Source organism: Papio anubis, unplaced genomic scaffold (genome assembly GCF_008728515.1).
Source record: "Papio anubis isolate 15944 unplaced genomic scaffold, Panubis1.0 scaffold347, whole genome shotgun sequence".
NCBI lineage: Eukaryota > Metazoa > Chordata > Mammalia > Primates > Cercopithecidae > Papio > Papio anubis.
Window position 1 is genome coordinate 28,736 of NW_022163607.1, and position 12,146 is coordinate 40,881.

General features: G+C 49.4%; 1 pseudogene; it reads left to right on the plus strand.

The window, feature by feature from the left end:
* Nucleotides 1–11,496: 11,496 nt before the first annotated feature.
* On the plus strand, nt 11,497–11,615 carry LOC116273067 (annotated as a pseudogene).
* The last annotated feature ends 531 nt before the right edge of the window (nt 11,616–12,146 follow it).

Consider the following 12,146-nt stretch of genomic DNA (forward strand, 5'->3'; position numbering starts at 1 on the left):
TCCTGTGGCCAAAGAGAGGAGATAAAAATGTTTGGGGCCATTTTACCATCTACATTACCTAATTGAGTAGCTATTATTTCATGAGGTTGACAACAGCAAAATATAAGGAGATGCTTAAGCTCTTTAGTAACTGGAGAATCATAATTAAAACCATAATGAGATACTGCTTTAACTCGAGGCAAGTGGGGTGGTGGTGGTTCGGGCAGGTGATGGGAACTGCAGCACTAGGTGATGTTGAAGTCTGAGTGACAGTAGCACATTAGGTGAGCTTAGAGGTGCTGTGAGGAGTGTAGAATGAGGCCGCTGCTTTGGAGTGCAGTCTGGGGTCAAACTAAAAGGCATACCTTGGAGAAACTGTGGTTTTGCTTCTAGGCCACTGCAATACAGCAAATACTGCAATAAAGCAAGTCCCATGAAATGTTTGGTTTCCAAGTGGATATAAAATGCTTTTATAGGCTGTACTGTAGTCCACTAAGTGTGTAGTAGCATTATGTCTAAAAAAGCCAATGTATGTACCTTAATTTTAAAATACTTTGTTGCCAAAAAATGCTAATAATCATCTGAGTGTTCAGTGAGTTGCCATCTTTTTGCTGGGGGAGAGTCTTGCCTCAATGTTGGTGGCTGCTGACTAATTAGGGTGGTGGCTGCTGGAGTTTGGGGTTGCTGTGACAATTTCTTAAGACAATGAAGTTTGTCACATCAATTGACTCTTCCATTGAAAAGACTTCTCATAGCATGTGATGCTGTTTGATAGCATTTTACCCACATAACATCTTTAAAAATTAGTCACTCTTGTCAAACTCTGCCACTGCTTTATCAACTAAGTTGATGTCAATTCTAAATCCTTTGTTGTCATTTCAACCATGTGCACAGCATCTTCACCAGAAGTATATTCCATCTCAAGAAACCACTTTCTGTGTTCATCCATAAGAAGCAACTCGTCATCCATTCACATTTTCTCATGAGACTGCAGCAATTCAGTCCCATCTCCAGGCTCCACTGCCAATTCTCGTTCTCTTGCTGTTTCTACCACATCTGCAGTGACTTCCTCCCCTGAAGTCTGGGATTCCCTCAGAGTCATCCATGAGGGCTGGAATCAACATCTTCCAAACTCCTGTTCGTGTTGCTGTTTTGACCTCATTCCATGAATCATGAATGTTCTTAGGGCATCTAGAATGGTGAATCCTTTCCAGCAGGATTTTAAATTTTTTTTTTCCCAGATGCATCAGAGGAATCACTGTTCAAGGCAGCTGCAGCCTTATGAAATGTCTTAAGTAATAAAATTTGAAAGTTAATTATGGAAGTTAACTTGAAAGTTAATAAGACTTGAATGTTGTGTTAATAGGTATTTTAATATTTTAATGGACTTAAAATAGTAAACCATCCTGTAAACAGATGTGCTGTCATGTAGGCTTTGTTGTTTCATTTATACAGCACAGGTAGAGTAGATTGAGCACAATTTCTAAGGGCCTTAGAATTGTTGTAATTGGTGAATGAGCATTGGCTTTAATTTGAAGTCACTAGCTGCGTGAGCCCCTAACAAGAGAGTCACCTGTCCTTTAAAACTTTGAAGCCAGACATTGACTTCTCTAGCTATGAGAGTTCTGGATGGCATCTGCTTCTAATAGAAGACTGTTTTGTGTGCATTGAAAATCCGTTGCTAGTGTGGCCCCCTTCATCAGTGATCTTAGCTGAATCTGCTGGAGAACTTGCTGCAGTGCCTCCATCAGCTCTTGCTGTTTCACCTTTCACTTTTATGTTACGGTGATGGCTTCTTTCCTTAAACCTCATGAACTCTGCCAGCTTCAAGCTTTTCTTCTGTAGCTTCCTCACCTCTCTCAACCTTCATAGAATTGAAGAGAGGATCTTGCCCTGGATTAGGCTTTGGATCAAGGGAATGTTGTGGCTGGTTTGATTTTCTATTCAGACCATGCACAGTTTCTGCATATCTGCAATAAGAGCGTTTTGGTTTTTTATCATTTGTGTGTTCACTGGAGTACTTTTAATTTCCTTCAAGAACTTCTCCTTTGCATTCACAGCTTGACTGACTGGCACAAGCAGCCTCTTTCTACTTCAGATGTGCCTTCCTCACTAAGATTAATCATCTCTAGCTTTTGCTTTAAAATGAGAGGTGTGTGACTCTTCCTTTCGCTTCAACACTTAGGGGCCATTATAGGGTCATTAATTGGCCTAATTTCAGTATTGTTGTGTGTCAGGGAATAGGGAGGCCTGGGGAGAGAGAGAGAGAAAGGGGAATGGCTGGTCTGGTGAGCAGTGAGGATGTACATGCCAGTTTTTCTATTAAGTTTACTGCCTTGTATGGACGCATTTCTTGGCATCCCTAAAGAATTTCAAAGATAACATGAAAGATCCCTGATCACAGATCACCAGAACAAAACTAACAATAACAAAAAAGCTTGAAATATTGCAGGAGTTACCAAAATGTGACACAGACACCAAGTGAGCACATGCTGCTGCGAAAATGCCACAGGTCACCTTGCTCAACACATGCTTACCACCTACCTTCAATTTTTAAATGCAGTATGCGAAGCGCATGAGGCATAAGCTGTATATGAAAGGGAGTTAGACCAACCGGACGCCTGGGGAGCCAGTCCCCAACACGTTGCTTGTTTCTGACACCAGCTGCATGTCTGTGGGGTGAGTTGTTCCCCAAACCACCTCCGGTTCTATAACTCACTAGAAAAGCCCCCGGAGCCCACTGAAAGCTGCTACCCTTTCCGTTAACAGTTTATTATGGGGAACGGAGACAACTTTAAGTCAGCCAAGGGAGGAAACCCATGGGGGAGTCCGGGAGAGATAACAGAGCTTCCACTGTCCTGTGCCTGTGGAGTCTGGGCTGTGCTACCTTCCGGGCACCCTATGTGACTGTGCACGGGAAGTTCTGCCAACCAGGGACACTGCCCAACCTTAGTATCCTGTCTCTTCTGGCATCCAGCACCTAGGGATGGCTGACTTCCCACATGGCCAGTCTTAGTCTCCAGCCTCAAAGGAAGTCAAACTGCAGGACCCAAAGGCCCCTACCCCATATAACATTGCTGCCGCTGGGCTTGGCTTAGGGACTCCCACCCCCATGTCACAGTGTTCTCTTCAGTGTGGCCAACCTGCCCTAAACCATATTATGGGACTGTCCAGTGTGACCCAAGGCCACCAGGCAAACAAAGACCCTCCTATCAGGCATCGCATCCGAAGGGCTTTGAGGTCACTTCCCAGCAGCAGAGTGCAAGGGCAGGGGGTCTTGTTGGGAACGGCTCAGTTGTGGACTATGCAATTTGCATGCCCACGCTATGGTCTGAAGGTGTCCCACCCTTCACATTAGTATGTTGAAATCCTCATCTCCAAGATGATGGTGTTATGAGGTGGAGCGTTTGGGAGGTGATGAGTTCATGAATGGGATTACTGCCCTTATAAAAGGGACCCCAGAGAGCTCCTTCATATCTTCCACTACGTGAGGACTCGGTGAGAAGGCGCTGTCTGTGAACCAGGAATCGACTTCACCAGCCACTGAATATGCTGGTGCCTTGATCTTGGACTTCTGGCCTCCAGAGCTGTGAGCAGCACACTTCGGTGGTTTCTAAGCTGCCCAGGCTGTCCACATGGACTGCGATACTCTGTATTGCATCAGTTCCACTCCTGGGCTGTTATGCCAAAGAGATGCCAACAGGGTTCCATGAGGGCACAGGCATGGGATAGTTACAGAGTCATTGGTTACTGTGGTGACAGGTCCTCACTGCTGCGGATGTGGAAAGGTGAATATGGTGGAGGCCTCCATGGGAACTGAACTGAGTAAAACTTGTTCTGCTACAAGGGCCTGCACATGGGGTGCCCTTGACAAGAGGTGTGCACATGAGATTTGCACGTGGGGGTGCCCTAGGTTGTGTGTGTTTGTGCATGGATGAGAGAACTCCAGGAAGAGCCCATTTTGCTAAAGATTTCCTAAATGCAAATGCAACTTCTTCCAAGATGCAACATGCAGAAGATGGCAGGCAGGCCGGCAGGCTATTGCCATTCCTGAAAACTGGGCTTATCTTTTTGGAATCCTGTGGATAGACTGTCCACCCAATCGCTGTTGGTGGTAGGATGCCCCCAAGCCTCGTTCTGCTGCGGGAGAGTGGGCTCACTGAACACAGAGCTATCTACAGCACAGAGGCTGGCTGGCAATCACAGGGCTGTGGATACTACACCCACCAATGGGCTGAAGGACTTTGCATCTCAGGAGCCTCATGGGCTGTGCCAGAGAACGGTTTGTCCAAACCAAAGAGATCTGAAAAGTCACCTCATTTGCATACAGCTCCAGCAGAGCAGCTCCCAGCAGTGTTCTCTGTGCCCTTGGCCTGGCCACCCTTAGGGACTGAGGATGTACTGTGGTGGGTCACTCTAGACCAGTCATTTCTTTGGATGCCTGAGGATTGCTCTGTAGCCCCTGCTGGTTGGGAGGCAGAGGAACCAGCCTTTCAGCTCAGTCACACTGAGTCTGCATGCCTTTCTCCTGTGAATCAGCCTTCTGCCAGTTTATTTCATAGACACAGTTAACCGGACTCAGAGGTAGAGGGATGGTAGTTTTCTCTCCAACAGACCTAGGAAGTGCAGATGAGCTAAAAGGTCTATTCTTCTGCCTTCCAACCTTCTTTTTAATTGTTTATTATTTTTTATAAAGATGGGGGTCTCACTGTGTTGCCCAAGCTAGTCTCAAATTCCTGGCCTCAAGTGATCCTCTCACCTTGGGATCTCAAAGTGCTGGGATTATAGGCACGAGCTGTTGTGCCTGGCTACAACCTCCTTTTCCCAGCAGACAGGCTGGGCACCACTTGGTTTCCACAGGTGAGGTGGTCAGGCTATTTATTTTTATTTTTTTTTTGAGACAGAGTCTCGCTCTGTCACCCAGACTGGAGTACAGTGGTGTGATCTTGGCTCACTGCAACCTCCACCTCCTGGGTTCAAGCGATTCTCCTGCCTCAGCCTTCCGAGTAGCTGGGACTACAGGAGTGTGCCACCACACCCTGCTAATTTTTGTAGTTTTATTAGAGACGATGTTTTGCCATGTTGCCCAGGCTGGTCTCAAACTCCTGACCTCAGATGATCCGCCCACCTTGGCCTCCCAAAGTGCTGGGATTACAGGCGTGAGCTACTGTGTCTGGCCAGTCAGGCTTTATTTTAAAAAGAAAAAAACGGGTAAGACTTTTACTCAACCAAGTGTCCCATGGCCAGAGTTAATGAAGAGATACGGAGTTGTAGAGGATGTCTGTAGTGTCCAAACTGATACGGTTAAAACCTAGGCTTTGCAAGGAACCCTTGCAAGTCAGGAAGAGCAAGAAGTCACTGGAATGAAAGAGAGGATGGGCCAGGGTATGAGAAGGAATTGCAACAGAGGAAGCTGTCATAGTCCTTGGGGCTACTACAACAATACCATTGACTGGTATTTCTTATAAACTACAGAAATGAAGTTCTCAGAGTTCTGGAGGCTGGAAGTCCAAAATCAAGGCATGGCGGATTCAGTGTCTGGTGAGGCCTCACTTCCTGGTTCACAGATGACAGTTTCTCGCTGTGTCCTCACATGGGGGAAGGGACCTGGGAGCTCTTCGGGGTCCCTTTTATAAGGACACTAATCCCATTCATGAGGGTCCCACCCTCATGACACAACCACCCCCCAAAGGCCCCACCTCCTAACACCATCACTTTGTGGGTGAGGATTTCAATATGAGAATTTGGGGGGACATTCAGTCACAAACATTCAGTCTATAGCAGAAGCTAAAAAGGCTTTGAAGCCTTGGAGGAGACTCTCAAACTCTTTAGTTTTTGGAGCAATGAAAATTGTATGCTGGCTAGGTGTGGTGCTCACACCTGTAATCCCAGCACTTTGGGAGGCTGAGGCCAGAAGATTGCTTGAGGCCAGAAATTCGAGACCAGCCTGGGCAACATAGCGAGACCCTGTCTCTACAGAAAATACAAAAATTAGCTGGGTGTGGTGGTGCATGCCTGTTGTCCCAGTAACTCAGGAGGATCGCTTGAATCTGGGAGGTCGAGGCTTCAGTGAGCCGTTATTGTGCCACTGCACTCCAGCTTGGATGGCAGAGCCGAGAGCCTGTCAGGGTCTCAAAGAACAAAAGAAAAAAAAAAAAAAGAACACAAGAAAAAATTGTACACCCACAAGAGTAATGACTTGATATTGGCATGTTAGATTGGTGGAGATGAGACATCTGTCCCCTGCCACCTCCCTGTCACCCACCTCCTGCGTTGGGCATGGTTCTGTAGCACTGTCTAGCTGACTTTGTCAATTAAGGACCTGAGGACCTGGGAGTCCCACCCCTGGATTTGTTACATTCCAAAGATGTCCCCTCCCAGCCCACAAGGGGATACATGTTCCATGTCAGCTGCACCATTGTGGGTGGTGGCAGGTAGGGCGGGCATCAGCTCCCTTCCCTGCAGGGGTGGAAGTTACAATGAGGGGATGGAGACCTTGGAATACGCTACAGCCCTTGGAAAAAGCAGATAAGCCAGACTCATCATAACACGGGTGGGTGGGACTCTAGGGCCGGAAGCTGAGTACCCCCAAATGAGAAACCAAGTGAAGGATAAAAACACCAGACCATTTACTGAAACGGAAAATGCTTGCCCACCAAACGATCAGTCATGCTTTAAAAGGACACTTCAAACAGATAAGACAAATGGGACCCATTGGAATAGCTGCCTGTGGGGTGGGAAATGGGGGAGATGATTGGTTAGTGAGGGAAAGAAAGGGAAAAACAAAGCATAAGTCATCAAAGCATGCATGGTGGGAAAAGCGGGGAAAACCGCCCAGCTGCTCCCTAGTCAGCCCATGTAGGGCTGTCCTGGTTCAGGAACTCTCTTTATGGAAGAGTACCAGGTAGGCATTTTCTCAAAGAGGGGATAGAAAGCAACAAAGTAAAGACCTGGGGAAGTTACAGGGAAAGTGGGGTTTCACCTTGGGGCAAAGAGAAGTGCCCACACCACCTGTGTTCTACAAATCAGATCACTCAAAGGATGCCTGGATGAGGTTTTTATTTCCTAACAGGAATCTTACTCAATTGGACACAAATAATTTATTTTATTTATTTATTTATTTTTATTATACTTTAAGTTCTAGGGTACATGTGCATAACGTGCAGGTTTGTTACATATGTATACATGTGCCATGTTGATGTGCTGCACCCATGGATACAGATAATTTAAATGACACAAATACTCTTTGAAGTCTTTTTTTTTTTTTTTGGGAAGATTATCTTTTGGATTCTGAGCCTTTATTAAACCTATATTCATGAAGAGGGGTGTACTAGTGAGTTCTTGCTTTTTTTGAGACAGCATCTCACTCTGTCACCCAGGATGGAGTGCAGAGGCATGATCACAGCTCACTGCAGCCTCGACCTCCTGGGCTGAAGCAATGCTCTCATCGCCTCAGCCCTTGAGTACCTGGAACTACAGGCATGCATGACTACACCTGGCTGATTTTTTGTTTTTGTAGAGATGGTTTCTTGCTATGTTACCCAGGCTGGTTTTGAACTCCTGACCTCAAGCGATCCTCCTACCTCGGCCTCCCAAAGTGCTGGGACTACTGGCGTGAGCCACTATGCCTGGCTGTGAGCTATTAATATTTCTATTTGACAAATAAATCTAAATGTTTATAAAACCATCAAGAAATGAAATGTCAACTGTCAGCAATGCAGTGCATGCTTAAATCAGCCAGATTTCAACTGTTACTGAACAAAAGAACAATCTCTAAAATGTCTTTTTAAAGGCATTTTTGTACAAATAAGAATCTACAGATTTAAAAAAAAAACACAACCAAACACGTTGGAAATAGCTATAAGTACTCCTCATATCTCTTATTTGACAGAACAAGACTATCCTCTTGTGAAAGTTTTCAGTTCCACACCTTGGAGCAGCCACTGAATTGTTTTGTGAATGAGTGGTGTTTCTCCCTTTGCATGGGCAACTTCTGGTTACATTTGCAGGATTCTTTTGTTAATTGTAAAGCTTGGCACTCTCATGGCTTGGCTCTGGAATGCACTCCTTGGCCTCCTGAAACCAAACAGGCTTTCAGGTCACTCTGCTTCCTGGTCTGAAGGAGTTGCCAGGCCGCTTGTCCCAAGCACCTTGCTCCCGGGGTGGGCCAGTCAGGTGCTGGCACAAAGAGGTTGGGAAGCAGAGTGATCTGGTGCACAGTGCCCGACCTTGAGCTCTGGGATGCCTGGTGACCTGCGTGCCTGGCCACCTCCTGGATCAGGCAAGCCAGTAATGACAGTTTCTTTTGGGCAAAATAAGATCCTTTGGGAAAGGCCAACTCGTCTTGAGTTCGGTATTTCTGTGGTTCCTGGGGGAAGCGCATGTCCCCTCTCAGCTGGAGAGGCATGGCAGGCAGAGCTCAGTACCTGCTTGTAACCCTGAGGGGACAGGACCTTGAGCCTTGGGGAGTGGGTAGGTGTGTGGCTTTCCCTGACTGTTTCTCAGTGCCACCAGCCTTGGAGGACCCCAGAGTGTGATAGCATATGCCACTCTGAATACATCGCTCTGGTATATTGATTGTTTTGAGCTGAAGCCACTTGAAAATCAGCAAGTGCAGGAGAGGCTGTCTTTGAACTCCCTTATCTGCCTAAATACGGACAGATATTCCAGAAGACGCTCAAGTGTCATCAGCCCCTTCTGCTGGAGCTTCCTCAACCCAGGAAGATAAACTCATGACAGGAGAGTGACTAGAAGTGGACTCCACTCAGACTAACCATGTCACAAGTATCATAGCTTTCATCTATTCTGCTACAGGCCTGTTCAACTTTCCTAAAAGTCATTTACTCTCTCCTGAATTGCCGACAGCCTCCTCCTGTCTCCCTGCTGCAGATGACATATAAGCTCCTAATTCTCACCCTTTTTCGGGTATTTTTTTTCCCTGTGAGGCCCCTGTGCATGTGTTAGTTTGCGTGCCTTTCTCGTGCGAATCTGCCTACTGTCAGCTTATTGCTGACCCAGTTATCCAAGCTCAGAGGAATTGGATAAAAGTAGTTCCCTCTCCAAAGGACCTAAGAATTATGGCTGAGCTGAAAGGCTGGCTACTCTGCCCTCCAACAAGCAGGCGCAACCCTGGGGCAGTCAAGGAAGCGAACGGCCTCCAGAATGACCCCTTTGCAGCCCGGGACGCCGTGACGGCGGCCTGGGCCAAGTGCAGGGAGAACCCGGATCTCATCCACTCAGATACTTGGTGCTGTATGCAAATGAGGTGACTTTCTAGGTCTCTTTCGATAGGACAAATCGCTCCCTGGAACAGCCAATGGAGCTCCCAGGCTGCAGAGTGCCTTCACCTCATCTGTGGGTGCAGCATCCACAGCCCTGTGCAGAGTGTTCCGGGGCGCCCTCCCGAGGTGTAAGGCCCAGGCGCGCGCGTGCATTCTGTTGCTCCGCCAGGGCGGCTGGAAGTACAGGCACCCGCCACCATGCCAGGCTCATGTTTTGTAGTTTTTGCAGAGACTGGGTTTCACCCTGTTAGCCAGGTTTTTCTGGATCTGACCTCGTGATCCACCCACATCGGCCTCCCAAAGTGCTGGGATTACAGGCGTGATCCACCAGTCACGGCCTCCTGTAGGCTATTTTGGCTTCCCCCCTCACTCCCTTCCCCCTACTGTCGCCATACTTCCCAACCTCCCCTGACTCTGCTCCCCAATTATCACCCGCCTACACTCCCGTCACGACCGGGGACCTCCTCCTGGGGGTCCACCACCAAAGCACCACTGGGAAGCAGCATCCTACTGCTTCCGCCTCGCTTCCGCCCCGCCAGGGGCCTGGCTCCAGCCTGAGAGGGCATGGGGCTGGACCCCAAAGGCGCAGGCGCGGGTTCCCTGCCATACGTGGTGCCTTCCCGCTCCCGGAACACCCAGGCGATTCAAGACACTCATTGGGTGCCGCCGCAACCTTCCAAACCAGGGGAAGGTTCAGGTAGGGGCAGCGGGTGCCACACACGCCAGCCAAGACCTCCGCTCCAGAACGCAGGGGCCGCTTTATTCGGGGGAAGGACGTTACTTCGCCAGCCACCAGGAAAACAGTCCCTGTACACCCGGATTCAAATTGCCACCAACTTCATGTAAACTCCAGCCCCGAGGACACGGCAGAGACCCAGGCCTCAGGACCCGTGGGCACGCCCGGTTCCATGGCTCCTGCCAGATGAGCAGGGCCACTCTGCAAATCAAGGGGCCCACTGCACCACACCAAGAGCACAGGGAGGTGCCAACAAAGGAAGGAGCCTACTAAACCCACCTCCAAAGCAAGCAATTAATCCAAGACAAAACCCATCTCAGCACTCCGTTGCTCCTCGTGCCTGGAAGGCCTGACCACCCTATTCTGCCCCAGCCCAAGCCCCCTCCACCCTATCCCGGCCTTCTCAAAGGGGCCCTGCCTACCGGAGCAGGGTGCTCCCTCTCCACGGCTCTATTGATCTCACTCCCTAGATCCCTCCCCTTCTCTCTTCTGGGTTTGCCCCTACACCTTGCGCTACTTCAGTCACCTTCCTTCTGTCTGTCTGTCTCTGTCTCTTTCTCTGTCCCTCTCTTTCCCTGCCTCTCTGTGTGTCTCTTTTCCTCTCCCCCTCCCCTGTCCCTCAATTGCTGTCTCTCTCCCTCCTCAGTTTCAATCTCTCCATCCATCTCTTCCTTGCTCCTTCAAGCCTTTTGTGTGTGCAGCCATGTGTGTGTGTGTGTGTATGTCTGTGCGTGTGTGCATGCCCATGTGTGGGTTCCAATTGCTGTCTCTCTCCCTCCCTCAGTTTCAATCTCTCCATCCATCTCTTCCTTGCTCTCCTTCAAGCCTTTTGTGTGTGCATGCATGTGTGTGTGTGTGTGTGTATGTCTGTGCGTGTGTGCATGCCCATGTGTGGGTTCCAACCCGCGAGCACCCGGGTGTGTCTGTGTGTGGGGCTGTGGATTTGCTCCTGGGTGTGGTGGGGTGTGTCTGGGGTTCTCTCAGCCCCTGTCGCCGGGGATCAGCCTGCCGGCTCTAGTGCCAGCCGGGGCAAAGCAGGACCATCCCCCAACGCCCCACCCCGCGTCTGCCCACCAGCTGGGTCTTGGGCCGGGATGGCGACCGTGGTGGGGCGTTGTGAGAAAAAGACCACTTGCGGCTGGGCCGGCTGTTCGCCCTTGGCCAGCCCTGACAACTCTGGGTGGGTGGGGCAAGAGGGGGCCTTGCAGGAGCTCCTGAGCAGCCAGGGATCCAAAAGAATACCTCTAAGACAGAGTGGAGGGGCAGGACCCAGGATCCCAAGTCTGGCCGACACTGGGACCTGACACAGTGGAGCACTCCGTGCTCTGAGGGGGCCCGATGTGGTGGAAGCTCGGCAGCTTGGGAGCCAGGGGAAGGCCTTGGGCTGAGCTGCTCGGGGTTCCTGATTCTAGCCCAGCGGCCCTGGGCTGGCAGTATCGACTGGAAGCTGGCGGGCATGGCTGGGCCGGGCTCTTGGGGCAGTCTGGTGCCTCTGCCATCGTTTGCGGTCATACCAACTTGAACGTGCCAGATCTCGTCTGATTTCAGAAGCTAAGCACGGTTGGGCCTGGTTAGTGCTTGGATGGGAGACCGCCTGGGAATACCGGGTGCTGTAGGCTTTTTGCTGTCTTTCTCTCTTATCTACTTTCCTTTCTTCCCTTCTCTCTTTCTTTCTTTCTTTCTTTCTTTCTTTCTTTCTTTCTTTCTTTCTTTCTTTCTTTCTTTCTTTCTTTCTTTCTTTCTTTCTTTCTTTCTTTCTCTTTCTTTCTTTCTTTCTTTGTTTCTTTCTTTCTTTCTTTTCTTTCTTTCTTCTTTCTTTCTTGTTTCTTTCCTTCTTTCTTTCTTTTCTTTCTTTCTTTCTCTTCTTCAAGCCATTTGTGTGTGTATGCGTGCGTGTGTGTGTGTGTCTATGTGCCTGTGGTCGCGTGTGTGTGGGATCCTGCACGCGAGCGCCTGGGTGTGTCTGTGTGTGGAGCTGTGGATTTGCTCCTGGTGGTGGTGGGGTGTGACTGGGTATCTCTCAGCCCCTCTCGCCGGGGATCAGGCTGCCGGCTCTAGTGCCAGCCTGGGTCAAAGCAGGGACATCCCCCAACCGCCAACACCCCACGCCCTCTTGCCCACCTTCCGGGTCTTGGTCGGGACAAGCGACC